The 23,985-nt window shown below is 52.2% G+C and overlaps 1 pseudogene; it reads right to left on the bottom strand.

The window, feature by feature from the left end:
* Positions 1–23,985, bottom strand: part of LOC125720482 (amyloid beta precursor protein binding family B member 2-like) — a 49,350-nt pseudogene that overhangs the window by 6,753 nt on the left and 18,612 nt on the right.

Here is a 23,985-nt window from a genome sequence, read left to right as displayed (position 1 = left end):
TCTCGTACGGCCAACGGAAATGGCACAGGGACGGCAGCGGGGCGGGAGGCGGGTCCGTACCGAGGCAGTTAGCGTGAACGGCGACGGGGAGGAAGAGCCGGTGAACCAGGACAATGGACAGGACAGCACAGACAGGACAGGACAGGACAGGACAGGACAGGACAGCACAGACGGCATGGACAGGACAGGACAGCACAGACGGCATGGACAGGCATTGGACGATGATGTCACAGGCAAAATGTAAGGACGAGAAAATAAAGGATCTTTACCTCTCTCTGAGTCCGGGAAAGCGGGAGAAAAGGGGAAGAGAAAACGAGAGTGAGTGAGAGGGACAGGGGTACAGCCTGTGGGATCCGAGGTGGCAGGTGGACCCCATCTCAGGGCACGGACGCCTCCCCCAGCAGCCGAAGCCGCCATCTGTGTTTAATTAGCCTCGATTCGCTTAAATGTGATGTGGGGGGAGGGGTGGGGGGCAGAATGAGAGGGACAGTCAAGGTTAATTACAGAATCGCAGCTCGTCGGCAGGGAAATGCGGAGAGGGCGGGTGGGGGTGTCATTAAAGAATACGGCCGTATGGGCCGTGGCAACGGGGGGGGGGGGGGGCTGCCTCGACAGGGGACATGGGTGTCTGCTTACTGATAAGGGGAGGTTAGTGCTGTATCACCTGTACCATTCCTGTAACATGTCGGGGGGCCACGGCTGAAACAGCATTAAAGATCCTGTTGTACATCCCTGTCACCCCCCACCCCACTCCCATGCCCTAAATCAGAGACACAGACAGTAACGAGGGTTAGGCTGCAAGGTACCCCCCCCCCCCCCCCCCCCCCGGACCGGGCCATTTGGGTGCGGCCGTGTGGCAGGAGAGGGGCACCACCTGCGCCCTTATTAGCCCCCTGCCCCCCAAACACACACACACCCGTGCCAGTAGAGCCCATCTTGGTCACATGCGCCGGCTGAACCCCAAATAGTTTTCCCAGAGAACTGAGGATCAGGCATCAACGTCAGTCCATCAGGGTTTATGTACGGCCCCTGGGGAGGGGGAGGTGGGCAGCTCGGGTCGGGTCCATTCAGTGAGCACAGGCAGGGGGCGTCGCGGCTCACAGCATGTGGGGAAAAGGAGGCCACCTGCCTACGGAGACGGTAACCAGAATGTCTCTGCATCTGGTCCACCGGCACGCTCTGCTTTACAGTCGCAAATGATCCATCACACAGAGACAGAGACAGAGAGAGAGAGAGAGAGAGAGAGAGAGAGAGAGAGAGGCCCCCTGCTTTGGAAAGGGGCCATATTAGCCCCTGGGACGCACTCAGTTCAAGCATCCCAGGCCTCGTCAGGCTCTCATTAAATGCCTGCGCAGCTGTCGTCTCTGTTTACAAGCTGAAGTGGGTTTGCACAGCAACAACAAACACGAGCCCATTTAGGGGTCAGCAAAATCGCATCATCAAATCACCCAAAAACGTGGAGGCTCTGCCGGGTGTAAGGCGCACGGACGTCAAGGGCTGCAGAGCGATTATTCATCAGGAACGGTGAAACTAAGAGGAGCCAGTCAGTGGGCCGTGTAATGTCATCCCACCGAGCTCACTGACCCGAGCGGCCCACGGTGGCCCAGCCACCGTCGGGGGGGAGGGACAGTATTGCTCGGCACGTGCGTCTCTCCAGCAAGATCCCGCCACTGCTTACGCACGCTTGCTCATCGGTGCCTGCAGAGTCCCTATGGGGTATCGATCTGGTCCGGCTGGGGCCCCAAATGTCACGAAGACACCCCCTCTTCCCAAAGCAGAGATAAATGGATATATCCCTGAGTCATAACACTCCCTACTCCATCCATGGTGGTAGGGGGGGTGGAGAGGTTCTTTGTACAACATGCATTCACATCAACTTCCCAGAATGCAAGTGCATGACGACTAATATCACTCGCCAATGATTCGGCCCAGTGTCACTGACTATCACAGCTAGCGTCTGGCTAACAACCTGGTATCGTCGCTAACGGCTGCCCTGTGTCACTGGCTATCAGTGCTACCATCTGGCTAGTATTCCCGCGCACCACCACTAGCGGCTGCCTCTTGTCACTTACTATCAGCCCTAGTGCCTGGGTAATACTACCTGGTATCAATGTTAATGGCTGCCCTGTGTTACTGGCTATCAGCACTAGCACGTGGCTAATATTACCTGGTATCGTGGCTAGTGGCTGCTCCGTGTTACTGGCTATCAGCACTAGCCCCTGGCTAATATTACCTGGTATCACAGCTAGCGGTTGCCCGTGTCACTGGCCATCAGTGCTAGCACCTGGCTAACATTACCTGGCATCACGGCTAGCGGCGTCTCCGTGCCACTGGCTATTAGCGTTCGCACCTGGCTACTATTACTTGGTATTACCAGCCTATGGTGACCGTTGAATGTAAATTGCAGGTCCTTCACTAATGGAATGCTGTGTAACGTACAAAAGAGCAGGGACACATGAGACTACAGGGCTTGGCAGAAGGAAAGACGCCTGCGCACACTGGACCTCTGGAATACAGCCAAATTAGTCTCTCGCTAGAAAGACCTTTTAAGGCTCAAGCTGTGTTTGGACAAGTGGATAAAATTTAAGACAAAAGACGGAAGCGTGTCTGCGTCCCTCGTTCGCAAACTGACAAACGACGGCATGCGTCACTGATACCTCGCCGAGATAAAATTAAAATAAAGCACGTCAAACTCACGCTCCACGATCCACATCCATCCTAGCTCAGGTGCTGCTTGCCATTTAGAATCGCAGCGGGGATGTCCCACAATGCACAGGGCCGGCAACACCAACTGTTCGTTTATGCTGCTAACTAATGAAGACTAAGTGAATCATTCTCTGGGTGAATGTGCGCGCGTTTTATCAGTCATTAAGGAGAAGGGAGACCATGAATAAACATCCCGCAAGCTGGACCAGGATAAGAAGATGTTACAAGAAGGATGGATGAAGGAGTAAACAAATAATCAATTAATGTGGATGTGTTCATTAGCACCCAGAGTTCAATCATGGTGCATGAAATCAAGTGTCAGGCTGCTCACAGCAAGCGCTCGTTTCATAAAATTTGTACAGTGTGAATTGGGCTCTCTTGCTCATTTGACTTCCTCTGCCGGCCCCTGGAGGATGGGCTCCCCCTTTGAGTCTGGATCTTCCCAAAGTTTCTTCCTTGCTGGGAGTTTTTCTTTGCCACTGTCGCCTCTGGCTTGCTGTCTGGGCACTTTGGACAGGGATCATGTAAAGCGCTTTGAGATAATGTAACGTTGTGAAAATGCGCTATACAAATAAAACCGAATTGAACGGAACTGATTATCAGGGCAGCTCAGGTTGCTAAGTGAAGGCAAACCAGTGCAGTAGGTGTGCATGAGCACTAGGGGTCAGCACTCTTCACAGAGCTGGGCTGAAACGCTCTGTGTTTCTGTGCCACCATCGCTCGTCTCCCACAATCGGCTGGTTGTGAGGAGGCCGCGTTGCCTTGGGGCCCCGAGATGTGCTCCACATGTGGCATTTAGCCGGAGCCGCTTCAGCTGCCTGTCGCAGGCAAATGCCGCGTGTGAACAAGCGCCCGACTCGCTCTACTCAGCACAAAGGCGTCCCTCACGTCACACACCAAATCCACCACTGACATCCACGAAACACTGATTCTTTCAAAGCAAAGTCAACGCTGTTAATCCAGACTGTTTCGGAACGGTAAACAACTCATAACCAGCTGCCTCTGTGAGCTCAAGGATAACAATTATTTCCTTGTTACGTTCTGTCACGAGATTTATGGGATAACTGAGGCATGTAGGAAGGATGTATGTCTTTCGAGACATGGGCTCTCTGAAGGACACCATCAGTTAGCCGCTGACAGAAAATGGCAGCGAGACAAAACTAAAGGAGAGCAGCTGCAGAGTCCCTGGGACGACCTGAGCTGCGTTTCTCCACAGCTTTGGTAAAACACCAGCTGGCTCTGACGGGTTTAATAATCAAAGATGTGGGAAAGAGGCAGGAGGAGCCTCACTGTCAGAGTGCAGCTTGGGCTGTGGAGCCCAAGTGTGAAGCTACGCTAAAACTGTTATATGCTATATGCTACCGACACGACATGCTAACGCTGGCCAATAGGGGCAGCGACAGTGGGATGGTCTGCAACAGGCAACGGTTCAGGAGGCGAGACTTTGGTGGTTGGGTGGGGCACTGCATGCGTCGGGCAGGTTAAGGGCCACCAGCGGCAGAGGGCTGGTAACAGGGCGATAAGCCCCAGGAGCAGTTACAGAGCAGGGCTGGTTTGTTCCCCAGCCATAGCGGAAAGGAGAAAAAAAAGAAGTGGCGGCCGCTGGGGGAGGGGGTGACAAGAGGCTGACGGAGATTAAGAGGGGGGGGGGGCGGGTGTGCCTCAGCCTCCGGTCTCACACCGGGGGGCGTGAAAGTGACAGAAGCTGCAGCGAGGACTGCCTGTGCGGCCTGGCGTGGGATGCCTGACACGCCGCACACACGTGAGAAAAGCCACAGGCGTCCGACACCTCCGGCAGCAAATACGCCGCTTCACCCGCGCATACGACCGCAAACTTAAATCCTCCGCGCTGCAGAAACCGCAGCCGCCCACTGACCCGAGAGTCCTGCGGTAACCATGCGCGGGACGCGAATAAATTTAATTACATAAAAATAGCGAGTGAGGTTCACCTAGAAGTGCCTGACATCGCGAACCCCGTCCAAAAGGCTCTCGTGTCGGACACATTCGGCATGCTCTGGGCGTGATGGAGCCCGCTCACTCGTCTCCAGCCCTGCTACCGACCCCGGCATGACCCTGGTCAGACCCCCACCAAACTTGGGGGCAGTCTGGCGCAGGGACAGAGCGGTGCGCTCTATGCACGACAGCTAGCGGGTTAGAGACTCCGGCGCTCAGACAGATCCCGCCTCCTCTACCCCCCCTGGCATCGCCGGCATGCAGCATACTCACCGCACCGGCTGCGTCCCCGTGTCCGCCGCTTCTCTGCCGGCCCACGAGTGTGCGCCTCTCCTCCTCCTCTCCCCCCCCTCTGGTCCCCTCTCCTCCCCCGCCCCCCCCTTCCCTACTCCTGCCCTGGATGACTCCTCAAAGCTAACCTAAGCCCCGAGTGCATCGAGCATCTGACTTCGCCGAGAGAGGGTAGGAAAGAGCGGCAGGCGGAGGACAAGAGGAGAGAGGAAGAGAGAGAGAGAGAGAGAGAGAGAGAGACAGAGGAAACTCTAATGCGGGAGAGACGGGGTGTGGGGTCTTTAAGGAATGTGTGTCAGCTGAACACAAAGAGACACAGATACGCAGGATCACAGACACGCATGCAGAGACACACACACACAGCTCGCACACGCACACAGCTCGCACACACACACAGCTCGCACACGCACACAGCTCGCACACACACACAGCTCGCACACACGCACAGCTCGCACACACACAGCTCGCACACACACACAGCTCGCACACACACACAGCTCGCACACACACACAGCTCGCACACACGCACAGCTCGCACACGCACACAGCTCGCACACACACACAGCTCGCACACACACAGCTCGCACACACACAGCTCGCACACACACACAGCTCGCACACACACACAGCTCGCACACACGCACAGCTCGCACACGCACACAGCTCGCACACACACACAGCTCGCACACACGCACACAGCTCGCACACGCACACAGCTCGCACACACACACAGCTCGCACACACACACAGCTCGCACACACACACAGCTCGCACACGCACACAGCTCGCACACACAGACAGAAGATCTTCGCTTCCTCCCCCCGACTCAACCAGCCAATGAGAAGAACTTCTGCCGTGACCCAGAGGCTGAGGTGACCTGTCGCTGAGCTCCTGATGGCCTGCATTGTTCTACGGTTAGAGGAGTGGACACATGCAGCCCCCTCCCCTTCATTTACAAGCACACCTCTCCCCTCCCCCCCCCCGCAACAGCAGTATTAGGGCTTGGGTACTGAGCAGGGTGGCACCCGTCTGGGTGCACCGGTCGAACCTCAGATCCACCCCTAAAGCTGGCCTCGTGTCTCAGGTGGGTCCTTTCTGTCTACCATGTGACCCACCGGTACCATGTGACCAGAGCTTATTCCTGAAAAAAAAAAGTCTGTTGCCACAGTAACACAGCGCCAGGTCAGAGAAGCTGAGAAGTGCAGGTCCCCACTGCACTGTGGGGGATGAAGGGACTCTTTCAAGGGGTGACATCACTGTGGCAGACTTATTAACCATCTGGCCTGGGCACTAATCACAGCTGGGGAGTGGGGGGGGGGGGGGGGGGGGGGGGGCATTACATGTTCCTGCTTATTTGCTGGCCATCACCCCCAGCAGGGTGTAGCAACACGAATCCTTAGGACGCGATCTGGCCCAGGTCTGTGACCCACGGAGTGACCATGCATCGTTCACCGCGTGTTAAATGCGTCCAGTGGGCATGTGAATCTCTCACACAGAGTTTAATATGTTTCCTCAGCGGGACATCAGAGCGGAGGTGATGTTTTTTTCCCTCCCTACGCGTCGGACCATATTGACTGTAATATAGTGGCACAAAGAAAAACGGCAAAACCCAGGATGAGCATAACATGTGGAACAGATGCCCACTGTCTCTATGTGAAGAAACTGGGCTGGCTTTGTGGTCAGGTGACACCGGATCACCTCCCACGATTGGCTGGACCGTCCCGCGACACAGACATAACCTCTATCATATACAGGGGGCATCTTTGTCATCCGGGTTATAAACCCAGCTAGTTAACATGCTATTTCACTAACTTAAAGTTAATTTATAAATTTCTCTCTCTCTTAAGCAGCTTGCCGTCTGCTTAAGAGTCTACACCTGATTCGGGGTTATTGTATTTAATAATATTAAGCGGCATCTTAAGCCAATGGTGAACACTGCTAAAATAATCTGGATATGACTACAATTTCCCCTCTAAGTGAAATTCAGGAATGGATGCGAAGTTTTAGCATTAAGAGTGAACAACTTGTATCCAAACATAAAAGCCCAGTTGTACGTATAGTAAATAGTTAGCAAGAACGCCCCCTGGTGGACACAACTCTGTACTGCACACCACACTACAGCAGAGACTACAAGCTAAAACAAGGCTACAGTTACAGTCTCTCCTTGAGTGATCGGACTCCGGGGCCTGAAAACATACTTTACAGGTCAGAATCCTCCACGGGGGTGTCCCCATAAGCAAGCCCACACATGGCTGTACCTGTCAATAAAATAACGCAGAAAGGTGCAGGAGACCGGAAAGCGCCACTGGGCGTATTAAAGGGTCCATCTTTTATAAACACATCTTCACATCATCAATCATTCATTTTGGGCTCCTTTAGAGGAGTGTATTGTGATGGGCTGGCAGCTCGTGCAGGGAATCCCCCGCTGTGAGCCAGTGCTTCGAGGGGCCTCCTGGGGCCACACTGCCTGCCCCGGATGGGAGACGGGTGGATGGAGTTATGGATGGGGTCCTTATAGAGCGAGCTGGTCAGGTGACAGCATGAGGACACGCCCCCCCTTGCCCCAGAAAAACACACACGTCCTCGGGCTAATGACACGAGGCCGTTAAAAGATGTAAGGTGGCACCGGACAACACATAGCCAGAGGATGTGGGGAGGGGGGGGGCAGTGGGAAATGGGCGTGGCCCCCGTTAGCAAGTAATTAACGAACCTGCGGATAACGAGGTGCATTTCAGCCTCTCGCACGGGAGCACGAGCATGCGGGCAGCACACGGGACATCAGGGAAACATCACCGCGTAAAACCAGGAATACTAATCAGCTGTTTCATTTAAACATCACGGTCTGGTCTGCAACGGCCACCCCGACACCACGCTGTGCACATTTAACGGCAACGCATCATTCTGATCGCCAAACAGGAAATTCAAGATCAAACTTGGAGGACGAGGAGAAAGTCAATAACAATGTTTATAGCCCCCCGCGTTTTAAAGGCCGAGGATACTCTACGGACCCCGACAATGGGGAAAAGAACTGGCGCCGGCGAGCCGCCCCACCCTGCACACCTACCTGCCGTTGTCGCGGCCCCACGCCCCAGACGCGGATGCTGGCGATGAGCTGGGCATGCAGGGTGCTGCGGTCCATGGGGTCCACCAGGTTCAGCAAGTTGTTCTCCAGGATCAAGTACATGTCCTTACCCTGAGCGAGAGAGACACTGGCGCTGAGGAGGACAGAAATACGGCTTGGGGGGGGGGGGGGGGGGGCTCACCACAGCACCTCCCCACGTACACCGACTCCATCAGCGCGAGCGGATCTTCTCCGTTCAGCACCGGATGCCTCTGCCCTGACTGGCCCTGTCATGTTCAGTAAGAACTTCTACCAAGAGCTTTACCGACTTCTGTCAAAGGTCATTTAGGGTGATGAATAAAACACAATCTGACAAGAATCCCAGTCTCAGTGAATTAAAGATGTCCTGCCCCTCTCATTAAGAATTAGCTGGTTTGAGTTTGATATATTATTCAGAGACATGGGGACGAGCTCTACTGTCATATCTTATTAAACAGCAGATCACGGTGACACAGGGTTGGCTGAACATTTTCATCCGGCTTTCTCCCCCCACAAGGACCTCCAAGGACCAGACAGTCTGTCCTGTCACAGCCTACTGCGGTTTGCCCGCTTCTTCCCAAAAAGCATCGCTCAGAAAGGTCAGAGATGCCAGCCCTCAGCATCTGTTGGAACTAAGTGCCACCCGATTTTTCTGGCCTTGTTCCCCAAGTCATATTAGCACACCCGGAGTGGAACTGATGTCTCGCAATAACCCACAATGCACCTCTATCATCAGTTGTATTAAGCAGCGACTGCTATGCACAGTGTAATTTCCATGTGAATTGGAATGTATCTGATCTTTGGCCTTTGCAACCTGAGATGAATTAGGCATCATAACCAGCCATTCGTTAAACAAGCGGGCACACAAACTCTTTGTGTAATAGCACAGTTTTGCTGTACTCAGATGTGACTGAGTCCCCCAGAAAAAGTCCCCTCTCTCCGGATTCCCACTCACCTCCCCCCAGATGCCCACGGTGTCCCGGATGTCATTCTTGCAGTAGGACAGCTGCCGGATGCAGTTGTTCACAGCCACGCTGCTCTTGCCCGGAGCCAGATCATCTTCGGCCATCTCCACCCAGCCCAGGGAGCGCACGGCGAAGCACTGGGGGGGGGGGGGGGGGGGGGGAGAGCGCCAGTGATCAGCATGCAGCCTGTGGTGCTGCACCCTGATGGGGCAGGGGCGTATATAGGGGCGGGGCCACTGGCCTGAGCTGAAACCCCCTACGGGCCCTTTTGCCTGTCACTCATTGAAAGAAAACATTTCACCTGGCTAATGATAAGTTTGGCCCCTATGTACGCATTATACCCCCCCCCCCCACCTTAAAAAAAAATCCTACAATCACCCCTGCTTGTGGGACTGGATACAAGCTCCTTATTGGCTACCACCCCTGTTGCCTTTGTCACAGCTCATGGCAAGACCGCTCACTGGGTACCAGGGCGCTTTTACGCTGGAACCACGTATGTGTGGCCCCACCTGCTGGTGGTAGCTGGTGTAGCGGCCCCAGGGTTATACGCAGACGCCTGCTAGCTAACTGCTAAGGGTGCCGCAATGTCAAGATCACAGCACCATTCGTGCAGCAAGCCAGTCAGGCAGGCCATGACAAAGATGTTATTGGCGGAGCTGTAGAATCACATCGTGGAACATAGTAGATTTTTGGGGCACTGGCGACAAGTCCAAAACAGGGAGCAGTGCGTGGCTGAGTTACTGCGCTGTCCCCATGAACGGATGGATGCAGGTTTGAATCCTATGGTCAGAGTGATGCCAACATTGGTCTCCCGAGCAAAGTCGTTAACCCCAGTTGCTGCACGGCCTGGCTGACCCTGCCCTGTAAATGTATACGGATAAAAACAAAAACATAGGATGTGAATTTAAGTCCCAAACTAAGAGCTGTAGCATTTAAGCAACCGATTATTTATCTACCCGTATGTGAGATTAGTGACCCGGTTTGACACACTGATGCTGTAATTCCCCACTATTCTGAAAATGCTTGATGTCCTTGTCCACAGACAAACTGCGGCTCAGGTTCCAATCTCCCCTCGCCATGCTCCCCCAGACCGCAATGGCTCTCTGTCGGAGTGTACCACACCTGCGCCGAAGGGGACACTGGCGCGAACCATACGGCGATCAGGAGGGGTGACGACTCTGTCTGAGAAATGGGACAGGCGGCACCGCCCGAGGCTTTGGACAGGGCATCCTGCCAGCATCCAGCAGACATCAGCCGGTGACATGCAGGAAATGCGGCCATGCGGCAAGGCAGCCACGCACGCACGCACGCACCCTGCGGCGTTGTTGCACACAGGGACGACTGCAGGCAGGCTGTCTGCCCTTTAGGTTCGTCCCATTTACACTGACAGGCCACCCAGCCCCATGACTGTGCAGAATCCATTAAGGGGGGCAAGCCCATCCATTACTGCCTCTTTAAACACTCAGAGGCAGAGCAGGCAAGCAGGCAGGCAGGCAGGCACCCCCCCCCCCGACCCCACAGGCATCATACCTAGATATGGTTAACACCCCAGTGCACCCAAGTGGGCACAGTTGCAGACCCCACTCAGTTGTAACGCCCTTCAGAGCTCAAAGTGCCTTCTAATCTTCAATGTAGGTAATTTAAGAGAGGCGCCCCCTCCTGGCCATTGTGGATCGCGCAGATCCAGGCCATGGTCAGCCCGTTGTTATTCGTGCAGAGCGGTAAATTCCTTTTACCCTGTAAATGCTCGCACAAGAACGCAGTCACGAACACGCTCAGACAGGAGCAAACGATCGCAGACGCACACCCTGAGATACATGCCGCTGAGTGTAACATTACACCTCCAACTACACAGTCTGCCGCTACTGTTTTCTGAATAACCTGGGCACAAAGAATCTTCTTTTGCCAAAAACGTAAACCGTCTGTGAGGTGGAGTGAAATAACAAACCTATATGTCAACCGGATTCGTGACGCCGAGTTAATGACAGATCCTACTGCAGCTAACAGATGATGCTAATGAATGTGGCCAGAATACCATTGGCTGAGCCTTACAAAACACCAACGGCTAATGCGTTGGCAACGAAGGCTATGGGCTGCTGCGGCAACCTACAGGCCATTACTACAGCTCACTACAGCCCGCTTGAATGACTTTCGACAGCTGTCAGTCTGTCTGTCCTGAGGGGAGGAGCCGCAGTCGCACGTGCCAGCCAGCAGGGGGCCTCGGTATGGCACGTGAGTCCCGTCTCCCTTGCTGCCTGCACATAAAGCCTGTTCAATATTTCAGCGAGGGGCCCTCAGAGGAGAGGTGGGTGGACTGCAGGAATGAGTCACACGAGGAGGCAGCGATGAAATTTTTAATGCTGCTTCAGTCTGCCAACGACGACGGTGCCGTTTTTCTGGCTTACCAAATGGCAGTCTGCGAGACGAGCGATTCGTCATGTGAAATTAATGACATTTATCAAGCACTTTAAAAAAAAAACAAAAAAAAACGATGCTTTAAGACCCCAGCTGCAATGAATTGTACATTCTACAACAGGTGGAGCATTATGCCAGCAACACAAACGTTGTGGGTTCAAATCCTAGGGTGCGCACATAAATTGTAACCGTTCCATATGCTGCCAGTCTCTTTGGATAAATGCATCTGATAAATAAGTTAATGTGAATTCACTCCACAGGCCGTCGAAACGTTTGTTTGACGATCTCTCATATCTCCCCGAATTTCAGACCGGAGAGCCGCTTCACGAAATGCATGGCGATATGGGAAATGGGGCCGCGCTCCCAAATTCTAGAAAATACTAGGGGTGGCGGCCAATCAGCAAGCGGGGCGATGGAGGACGTTCATCTCAGAGCGACATGCAGGACGAGAGGACAACCCCCCTCTGAAAACCCCCCCAGCATAATTACAGACACAAACAATGAGGTGGTGATAAGACACCCCTCCTCTTTTATCTGTTTCATTGGCGACACGCATTGGGAATCTCACTCCTGTTCTCTGCTGGTTCTTTGGTTACCAGGCCATACCACCCCCACTGGGCCCTGACCTGAGATCAGTTTATGGGCTCTGAGTAAGATATCTGAGCACCAGATCTCTCTCTCTCTCACACACACACACAGGGACACACACATACACACATACACACACACACACACACACACACACACACACACACACACACACACTTCACCTCTGAGCCCTACAATCAGACATTCGGAACGTAAAAAAAAAAGAAGCATGCCCCCATTAACGTTGGAAACGCATCTCACTTTTAAGCCTCTGGATATTAAACCATCAAATGTTTCCAGTTTCGACATATAAGCCATGTTTCATCCACCTGACGTCCATCTGGGAGCCACTTCTGGGTGGACAAAAATATAAAACAAACAACAAAAAAAAAAAAACATTCCTGGAGTGGGTATGAACTACCTGCTCAAGTGTAGTTCTACAACTGAACAGCAGGTGGCAGTGGTGACAAACTTTCCAGGGTTGACGTCCCAGAAGCAAAGCAACACAGCAATAAACAAGATAAGTGGCTGCGGGAGGGATGATGTGCACACAGGAAAAGCAATATCTGATGGAGATTAAAAAGCACGCGGGCCCTGTTTGCCCTGTTTATTGGGAGCAGGCGTCTGTGGGCCGGGGACTCACCTTGGCCCCTGGCTCGCTGTTGGTGCTGCTTCTGGGCTCCTCGTCGGCCTGTGGGGGGGTTCTGCAAGGGGACACACAGCCGGGTCAAGTGTTAGCTTTAGCATTAGCTCTGAAACTGCGCCTACCACCACAAGACTGCCCCCCCCCGCCCGTGATGGTTCAGGCCGGATCCGAAGGTGTTCATTCATCAAAGCAGTCCGGATGTACTCATGGGGAGGCTAACAGGTTTAATAGGAAAAATGACCCCCCCACCCCTCTGCCAAGACAGCTAAACTGCACATCAAAGTGATGAAGCCCCACAGCTAGAAGCAGAATGACACGTTGCAGTGCACTGTAGCCTGATTAACGGCCCCCACCCTGAAAGAGGGCCAGTGTCACCCCCCCCCCTTCCCCCCTCCAGTCCCCAGAAGGCAGCCACATAGCCTGAAAGCAGAGCGGAGATATTCTGGGCTGCAGAAGCCGCCCCACCACAGCCACTGCCTGTTTCCCAGCAGAACCATTAGCCAGCCTCTGATGTTCAGGAAGTCAAAGGGATTTCCTGCTAACGAATAAACAGCCTCCTTCCTGTGGAGGGGGGGGGGGGGGGCATGTTCCACGGGGAGGCGCACCTCAGCTTCAGGGAGGCGTAGCGCAGGGGTGGCTCCCTCAAACTCCTTCAGGCTGGGGTCAGGGTTCACTGTCGCCTCCTGCAGGTCCTACAGAGACAGCAGCAGCCGGGTTCATAGAAGGCTCCTCCATGCCCCACCCCCCCACAGGACCGACAGCATGGTCGGCGCCTCCCAGCCACCCCTGTAGCTCGATACCACGCTGCCTCTTCCTTCCCACAAGCCCCACATGCATGGGCTGGCCCAGAGCTGCCACCCCCCCCCCCCCCCCCACAGTGAAGCGTGTTACATGGGCAAAATAACATGCCCAGCGAAACACAAAAAAGGATCCGTCAGTGACAGGAACACAGCTCAAACTGAGGCACTAAGCTTACTCGTAATGGAAGGGAGAGAGAGGAAGACAGGCAGACATAGAGAAAGACAGGCAGACATAGAGAAAGACAGGCAGGCAGACAGAGAAAGAGAAAGAAAAAGGGAAAGTTAGACAGAAAGAGAAAAAGAAAGGGCGGACAGAAGGAAAGAGAAAGAAAAAGAGTCAGGCAGGCAGAAAGAAAGGAAAACAGAAAGACAGAGGGAAAGAGAAAGACAAAAACAGAAAAAGACAAAGAAAGGCAAGACAGGCAGGCAGAAAGAGAGAAAAAAAGACCAGAGAAACACAGAAAGAAAGGAAGAAAAGACAAAGAGAAAGAATGGCAAAGAAAAAGGCAGAAAAAAGACCGGGAGGAAAGACACAAAAATAGAGAAAAAGAATGATAGAAAAAGAGAGGGGGCCTCCAATGACGTTACGCCGACCAAGCGCTCACTGTCAGCCATTTTCGGAAGGAAGGAATGGGGGACGTGAGCAGCGGCGGTGAGCAGGGGCTGATGGGAAAGCAGCGGTACATGCGCGTGCTGGTGGCGGGCGGGGGCACGCACTCGCCAATGTGGACACAGATACTTGCCTTCCAAACCTCACTATCAATCTTTCCCCCACTCAGCACCGCGAAATCACTCCACGGCAGTTTCTACACAGTCATTCGTGTAGACGGAGGGCGGGCAAGGAAGGGGGGGAGAGAGACAAGACATGGCGGTTAGCAGGCTCCTCCCACACTGCTCAATTGGATGGGCCGTCAGCAGCTGGATAACTAACGAGACTGAAGGTCTGAAGGTCCTTTGCAGCACGTGACCAGGTCAGAGATCAACAAGGCGCCCCCCTGAGCCGGTCGGCCGCGGGTCGCATCCGGGAGTGGTGTGACAGACAGGAGGCGGCAGGCGGAGCCAAGTGTGATGCTCACCTTCCCATCATGCTCCAGTGGAAGGTCCACGTGGCCTTCCTGCCCCTCTGTGACCTGGAGCGATGAGGTCCGAGGCTGTAGGGGCAAACGGGGGCATGTTAAACACATGCATGTCTAGGCCGCCGGCCACTCAGCACCTGGCTTACAGGCCCACGGTCAAACCTGGCCCAGGCCCCGAAGATCCAGCCGGTTGGTGTCAAAGGGACTGAGGAACAGGTCCATCACCCGCCCAGCTGCGACATATCGGGCCAATCGAAAAGCTCGATAAATGAAATAAATCATGCATGGCGGGCCAATCCAGAAGAAACTGGAACTCAAAGCAAAAGAACCAGCTCATGTAAAAGCTTGGGACAAGCAGGACTGTGGACCATAGCGCCCCCTATGACACCACATAAAAACTGCACCACCAGGCAAGACGCGGTGATGCTGCGCGGTCTGTTGGCTGCAGTGATCTCCAGCTGCCACACAGCGAAACATTTCGACATTTGGCAAGTAACCGGTTACTCTCTTAACCGTGAACAAGAACACGAAGGTAAACAGGCCCTGAATGCACCTCGCTGACTTCCCCAACCTGAAGGGGGCGACCTTGCACCCCCCACTCATCTGATGAGAGGTTACAGGTAATGGGTGAGGTGGAGGTCGGGTTCGACGGGTGGGGAGGGGCGGATACTCACGAAATAGCAGCTATTGACGAAGCCGCGGGAGGGCAGGGGACACGTCGGGTGGAGGACAGCACCCCGAGCTCCTCCGAGCTGCCCGAGACAGCGCCCCCTGTGGCCAGAGGCGCCTCAAAAAACACGTCCGCCTGAGCAAGCACCTGGGGGGAGTGGGATCACATGCAAGAGGTCAGAGCAAGGAGAGAGGGACGAGCCCTTCTACACACGCGGGGGAGAGTGAAAAAACGGCATGCACCGTCTTCTGCGTCGGTTTTTATTTACATATCAAACACGACAGACTCGAGAAAGCAGTCGGAAAGTCTCTGGAGCAACTGGCCGGTTAAGGGCGTTGGCTCAAGGGGCCCAACGGTGACATCACTCTGCCGACCACGAGATTTGAACCGACGACCTTCTGACCCCGGCATGTTGCTGACCCACACAGCACTGTGTTCACAGGAAATATGGTGCGAAAACAAGCGGTTCTAATGGGCCTATAGTCGGCAGAAACCAGGAGATACCCCCCACCCCCCCCAAGGATGAATAAATAAGACCCCCCTGCCCCTGACAGCAATGGAAGAGAAACAGACACTGGTGGACTGGGGCATAGTGAGGGTCTGTACTGGTGTTACTGGGGGGGTGCTGGGTAGCCCCAGCCGCAACGTACCTCGTCGTTCTCAGGGGTGGGGGACGGTGTCAGCGAACTCCTGGGTGGCTTGTGAGTGTCCTGCAGGGCGGCGCCGTCGTGCCGGGAGGCCGGGGGCTCCCACTGCGTGGTGCCTGTCGGGATGTGCCAGTAGTAGATACCTGCCATGTCTGTTATTTTCTTCCATCCTGGTGGCAGGTCCGGGTCCGTCTGGTAGGACTGGTCACTCCAGATATCTGCAGACACGGACGTGTAGCATGTTCACGCTACGGAGGAATCAGGCCTCGTAGACACACTGATGTAAACCCCCGGATTCGGTCACTCGTATCACCGAGGCATGACATCAGCTCGCTGATGGCATCAGAGCAGAGAACAGGCAACGTGGGGGGGGGGGGAGAGTTGGTCCATAAAGTGACAGTGACAAAGGGACACAGATACGCAGTGACACAGATACGCAGATGACACAGGTATGCAGTGACATGGACACAGACAGTTACACACAGCTACAGTGCCACACTCCCCCACATGCCTGCCAGCAGCCATTTTGGCTCAAGCTTCAGATCACTCACAGGCGTTTACAGGGGGGCCTCTCGACTTGGGTGTCCTTCACCTCCGCTACTCTCTGGATCCCCAACAGCAGTGGGGCGGGGGGGGACAGTTCAGGCCTAACCCTACCCCTAAGACCAGGCTGACACAATTTCGAAATCTCATCAGCCAAAAATACCTCCGCGTTTTACACAGGAGGAACGGCAGCCGGCAAGACGACGGCAAATCCGTCCGTCTACTTCCCAGCAGGAACTCTTTCCCTCTGGCTTTGCTGCTCGCTGCTTCACTGCGCAGACACTCGCCAGGGACCGGACGTCTCCGCTGAAGGGCCCCCCCGCTTATCTCAGAGCCCACTGGCTGCTCCCTACCCCCATCGATTTCACCCGGGGGGGTGTATCTCGCATTTTAGTCTCACTCTGACACGGGACTCAAACCAGCAAATGAGACACAAACCCACCAATAAGTGACACAATCATCCCACCATTTAACGGCTATAAAACATGTCCCACTGCAGACGGCTGGGTATCCTGGGTATGAAATGAAGCTTAATTCGGCTTTTGTGCAAGTGTGAGAACCGGTACGCTGGGATGTGTTTTTCGGATATATCATCTTGCGCAAACACACATATGGAGGTGAGAGTGAAGCAGGGGTCTAAGCCCAGGGTCGGCCAATCATAAAGCACCCTTGGAGCATTTGGGAGAGGGGGGGTGGGAGGCGTAAACCTTTTCCTGAAGATCCAAACGGAAATGTGGCTACATACTCTGCTGAGCATGGGATTCTGGATGCAAACCAACATCCTTCCGATCACGGGCATTAGTCCTGCCTGCTGAGCCAAAAACAACCTGCCCCCCCCCCCCCCCCAAACACGATTCTTACGTTTTTTTTGCACACAAAGCATGTGAGCGTTTCTGCACACCTGCAAGGAGATCACACCGTATCTGTTCCCAAGCGACCTGTCGATGCGAAAGCTACGGAGCCGCCGGCCTTGCGTGTTACCCTCAGCCTTCATTAAAATGCGACCGTCGCCCGGACAACTACATGAGAACACTGACAACCCCCAGCACATATTCAGCAGGCTACCTGGGACATGTGGTGATGTTAGATATGAAACAGATACAGCTTTTCTAGCTGACAGGAGGAGGACACCAACAATGACTGCTCCTCCATTCCACTGTCTCCCTTTTGAAGCCCAGATCGAACAAACAGACACATCCTGCTCCCTCAATCTAAACACCTTTATTCCAGCTTAATACGAACCCTCTTTCTTCAGTGCCAGGGTTCCGAACCTGACATCAGCCCTGAACGACTGTTTAGTGCTCAGATTATTCAACAGATCAGATTAACGGGCACGGACTGACCCGGTGAGGGCTACCACGGGTCAGGGGTTACATTTTGATAACCTGCAGAAAACTCACGTGCCTGTGCGTTTTTGCAGTAAACGATGCTTTTTAATGGAAGACAATAAATAGCCCGACAGAAATGAACAGCACTAACATCCATTCGGAGCATTACAGCTAAATTCAGCTATAGGTGTTTCTTATCCTCAGGGACCCCCAGAGCGTCTACATTTTTGCTCCCTCCCAGATCCCAGGTATTGGGTGCTCCAGACTGGCTGGGAGCTGGGAGGGCAGCAAAAACATGAACCTTATTTTGGGTCCCCGAGGGGCTGGTTTGAGAAGCACTGACAGATCGATGCAGAGGACGGTCACTGTGTTCACCGTGCAGCAGCTCAAGCATCCGAAAGACGCAGCGAGCAGAAGGGAGCCGAGCATCGCGGAGGACATTCTGGACCTTGAGGTGACACCACAGCGCTGCTCCAAGGTAACGCGATACATTGTTTAAAACCTCGCGGCCAGATCCCCAGTTGTATCATGTTCTATTATCGACCGCGATACCACAGCGCTTATCGTACAGGAAGACAGGAAGCTCTGCGATGGATAAGGCCCGGATTCTGGAGAAAAGAGCCTCCCGCGTTACTTTCTCCAGCTGCTATGGGCACGTTTATGAGCCTAGGAGTAAGACAGGAGAAGTCGCGAGTCTCGCCAAGGGCTGGGTTTCCCCCAGATGGCACTGCCTGGGGGGGGGGGGCGACACCTGGAACGTTCGCAGTCGGCCAACTGCATGTCAGGCAGCTGATGCCGCCACCCCCTCTGACTGCGCTGGCATGGACCGGCACCATTACACTCCCCGAGAGTAGATCCAGGTCAGCACAGGTTTCTCTGGCAACGTGAGGAAGCCCCGGGAATCCCCAAGGTGGCGCTCACGCTCACAGTCTTATTATCAGCATTATGCCGTTCTCCGCCCCTCCCACGCAATACCACCAGGCATACAGACGGGGGCGCCCTGCAACTCTTTGAAAACCAGCTCATGCACACCAGAACCGTTCAGACATTAGAACTCGTCTTCGTCGCGATGCGCGCCGCTCACCTGCTTCCTCTGGGGAGCTGAGAGAGGCGCTGTCCTGGGACAGTGTGGTCCAGCTTGAGTCCTCGTCGCTCGGCGCCAGGTTCTGGATGCGGTTCAGGGCACAGTCCGTCTTGGCCCCTGTCCTGGGCCGGTCCTTCTTGGTTTCGGAGGCAGAAGATGAGGAAGACAAAGAGGAGGCCTCCGACAGCAGGGTGACATCCTCGGGGACTGGGCTGCTTGGGGGGCGTAGGAAGCTCATGTTGGCTTTGGGGAACGTTGGCATTACGCTCCTGGCCGGCATGGTCGTCTCCATAGTACTCCAGAAAGCTCTTGGACCTCCTGGGCGGGGCCCGGTTCTCCTTGCCCTCAGAGATGACGGCGGTATCCTCGGCGTCATTCCCGTTGTCGACGTTCTTGTTGCAGTCCTGCTGTTCGGCGGCCTTGCGCATCTGGTTCGCCCCGTTCTTGGCCAGCTTGGGATTGGAGGAGCTGCTGGAGGTGGGCGGCGGCTCAGCCTCGCCCAGACCCATGGCGCTCTGGAGGCTAGTCAACGCGTACTTCATGCGACACTTGGGGAGCGTGGCCGAGCCCTGCTTGAGGACGTCACAGCTGAGCAGCTGGTTGTGGGAGGAGCGTAAGCTGAGGGAGCTGGGCGGTGTGGCCAGCGGGCCATTGCGATTGGCCATGTCCACTGACATCATGGCTGATGAGGGGTCCACTGAGGGGAAAAGAAAGAGCGGGAAAATAAGGTTTGCAGGTCAGTCTCCACATTCACAGCTACAACAGTCATACTGGTAGGAGGTAGAACTGAATAAATGATCCAACCATCTTCCAACGCAAAGCATAAATGGATCCTCGAGGTCATCACGACCGAACACACTTCTCCTTATTGTGCTGAATAAAACTTGAGCTCATATCAACTAATGATGACTGACGAGCCGTCTAATCATCTGCCTGTTCATAAATACGTGTATCCCTCCTTCCCAAGTTCATACTCCTCTTTCAGTTCTCCGGAGTGCGACCAAAAATCCATCGTGTGCAAGTACATATTTTCCTTGGTCGCACTGGATTGGCTAACATGTCGCAGGTTTATCAGTTTTGTGTTTTCTTGGGGTCAGAGGGAATCAAAGGCAGAAAAGGGTCTTTCTGAAACTACACATTTATGAACGTTTTGAAAAGGTATATTTTAATTAATTAGAAAAATGCTTACATTAAGCTTGATAGTATTATCAACATGTTTTATTCGATTATTAATGTTATCAATAATTGCTAATGAATAATTTAACTCGACAGTGATGTGTTGTATTTATTATAATTGTATATTTACTTTAGTAGCTATACGTCTGCTTAACCTGCAAGATTATAATTATTACCTTGGTAAATCTAATTATGCTTTTTTAATGTACGCATTTAATTGCAGACCTAAGCCTAATTATATTACACATAACCCAAACACCTTTTTAAAAACCTTCGCAATCGTCAAGCTAAATATAGGCTATATAAATCTAATAAAAGTCTAATAAAACATTATAAAACCAAATGTAAACAATTTTTTTATAATAATTAATAAAAAAAGACCTTTTTAAAAGCATTCATTCATGTAGGCCTATTTTATTAACGCCTACTACCACTATTGAGGTAAATATACATTAATAATCCAATAAAAGTTTCTAATGATAATAATAAAACTGCCTGATCTGATCAATGAGTATGGGAAATGCCCAAATAAGGTAACCTTAAAATGTATTACTGTGGAGCTAAAGGCTCTGTGAATAATTCGGAAAAGTCAGGCACAGCCAATGCAAATATCTAGTCTGGAGTCCTGCCTGTCTCTTCTCATTTCCTTTCCTCCATTTGTTGTCCACTGCATTTTTAAAGCCCAGTTTCAGGGAAACAACCACCTGCTTCCTTATATGCAAAGTCCAAACGGCGAAACGTGCCAACAGCAAGTCTATGGAATCGAAAATCTGCACTTGATGCGCTTGGTAGTCCAGTGGAAATGGTCCATGTTTAACCGGCTTTACGTTTCCAAAAACCGAACAGACTACTCCATGGTACGAGCAGGGGGGACAGTTACTCAGGAAGACGGGCAGAAACCAAACCCCCCACCCCCAGGGACAATCAGTACCTTGGAGATATGACAGAGACTCCAGTCACGACACCCTAACCCCCACCCAGCCCTAACCTTAATCATAAGTAATAAGTACAAGATTTTTGGCTTTCATTAGTCTTTTGATTGCAGTCACAGATTTTTTTTTTTTTTATGAAACTGAGGTTAACCTTGTGGGGACCAGAAAAATGTTCCCAAAGGTAAAAGTTACAAGATTTTATCAGATCGTGGGGAAAATCTGGTCCCCACAATGTAATAATTACACACATGCATGCATGCACAACCTAACATATGAATGCCTCATTAAACACACACACACACACACACACACACACACACACACACACACACACACACACACACACACACACAAGCTTCAGGCTGGTGGGAACGGAGATGGAACGTACCAGAAGTCTCGATGGGGTAGGAGCTCCCAGAATGCCGTCTGCCCATCATGGAGGGTTAGTTCATCACAGAGCCTCCGGCAGCATCCAGCAGGGGGGGGGGGAGGGGGGGGGTCGACACTGGCTGCCTCGTTCTAGGAAACAATCAGGCACACATTCCATAAGATGGGCCGTTTAAAGCCGACTCTGAGTCACGCTGACGACACAGAACCCCAATGGGCCGGGCTTCATCAGCGGTTAATATTTATTCTGAAAAATTCAAATACATGCAGACCACCAGACCCAAATCCTGAGGACAATGGGTCCCACGCAATCTTTTCAGCAGTATTTCAATTCCACACAGTGGGTGAATCCCAATTTGTGTACTTGACTGTACTTGTGTTCTCGATTACCCGTTTTACCCCAACTTCCACCGAAGACCAGTATGAAAACTCAAGAAAAGATCATAAAAAAATCATAAAAAGATCATAAAAATCTCGTTCCACCCCAAATATCAAGGATACATCGGTTGAATCCTTGCCAAACATGACCAATCCTATGATTCATTGCGCCCCTAGTTTATTACTGGAAGGCAAGTTAGCAAGACCGGTCTGGCCAAACCACAAGTACGGTCTTTGCGTTCTTGTTATTGAGATTCACCCAGTGATTCGAGTGGCCATTCATCTCAGTACTCCCTGTGTGACCTTCTTACATGAAGGCATGGTTCCACTTTCAGGCACAATGCCATCACATCACTGACTGGCTGACTCAGGACAGAAGACCGCGGTATTAACATTGGAGGTCGCCGGTTTTAACCAGATATAAGTCAGGTTGAAGATCTTATTTTTTGGGGTTATTGCCTTTCCTTCCCATTTGAGAAAGTGGCAACTCATAAGATGGTAAGAAACCTCACAACAATGCATGACCTCGAACCACAGGACCCAGCCAATAAGCACACCCTGCAACTGCACCCCAGGTGAAATGAATCATCCTCGCAAGATAGCCTCCCTCAAATTGTTACAAGAGTACGTGCTATTTCCTGATGTTCGTGGTGACTAACTGCAGAGCTTAAGAGATGTTGGTCTTTGGATATACTTTTGATCCTATCTAGTAAGCGATTCTCAGAAAAGAATATTTATTAAAGGCAGTAGGCACAGTAAATCCAAGCAGACATGAGTCACATGAGGTATCGATTAACATATGTCGAGATCTGTGTCGATCTCGGCCATTATTTCCCATCGAAATTTAGACTGTTAGTCATTATTCAAAATACCGAAATATTGGAAATGATTGCTGTGAATCAACAGCCACGTTCCTAGTGAAGTGCGAGGTACTCTGTTGGCTCATCCACCACTAAGAGACACACTATTGTCTCCAAAGTTAGTACTACTTTACTGATGTTTTACTGCCTTTATTATAGGTCTGGGTAATTAATCAAATTTTAATTTGGCTTCCAACCATGATCAAAACAAAATAACAGAGATAAAATGATTAATGTGCTGCATTTTGTCTCGCAGTGAAGCTCCCCATTTGTCTTGTGTAAATCCAGCACACCTCTTTCTGCCCCCCCTTTTTTTCTCAGTTAAATTATACAGTTCAAGCAAATCCACTGTCAAAAAAAAGTTAGAAATGAAATCAAGAAATGCGTGATGTTTCCAAAGTCCCTGATTAATCACGTTAATGGTGATTAATCACATTAACCAAAATAATCGTGATTATTTTGTTCTACCGTATTATATAATGTGGTTACTCAAAAGATCGTAAGAAGTAATGCCAGCTACACTACACTACAGATCTATGTAGCTCAGAGGTTAGCTAGTTATTGGTTTCTGTTTTCGGTATCAGCAAAAAATGTATTGTTATTGGCAACGGCTAAAATTTCAACATTAGCGCAACACTAATCGAATATCTCAGAAGGACAGTGTTATTGCCCTTTCTGGTCTGCTCTTGGACAACCACCCAAGCGTTCACACCAAACTCGATCCTTTAGCACTCTCATTATCAGTATTTACATCTCACCCATCAAGGACGTGCGAAAATCGCATTGTTGCCGTCGCGACTTTTCGTTGGCTTATCCAGTGTTGCTATCCCACTTTACACTCTAGTTCTTAAGCCAGGCATTTTGTCAGTGTGACGATGAGGATTTGCCGGGAACTAAGCCAGCAGCCAGCTATCAGGTTACAAGTTATTGTCACTGGCAGCCAAGCTACCCCCAGGAGGTCCTGCTCTTGTAATGAGAAGCAGATAAGGATCCAAACTTCTGAAAGAAGGTTCCAGCATCGTTCTTCAGAAGGGACATCGCTGCTGGACCCCTAAGAAAGATACTCAACCATCAGTTTGGTCACACTAAATTACTGGAGATGGCCTGGATGGGGGGGTTTCATTAGCTAGCCTAAGAAGCTCACTTCTGCTATAAGTGGGTTAGGACACTGTGGGCGTCGGCAGAAGGTCGCCGGTTCAAATCCCTGGGTCAGCTGGGCGATTCATCATTGGGCCCTTGAGCAAGGCCTTAAACCTCCGATTTCTCCAGGGACTGTCTGACGCTGCTTACTTGAAAATGTCCGTTGCTTCAGTTAAAAGGATTTCGGACAGAAGCGTCCGCTAAATGCTATCCGAGGTCAGACAGGATGATACATCTACCTAAACCCAGGGAGGCAGACGCTGCTGGAGGCCCCACTGGCGATCAAAGTGGGTCAATAAC

Source organism: Brienomyrus brachyistius, chromosome 25 (genome assembly GCF_023856365.1).
Source record: "Brienomyrus brachyistius isolate T26 chromosome 25, BBRACH_0.4, whole genome shotgun sequence".
NCBI classification, from domain to species: Eukaryota; Metazoa; Chordata; class Actinopteri; order Osteoglossiformes; family Mormyridae; genus Brienomyrus; species Brienomyrus brachyistius.
The sequence above is the reverse complement of the archived record's forward strand: the minus strand, read 5'-3'. Positions and strand labels throughout refer to the sequence as shown.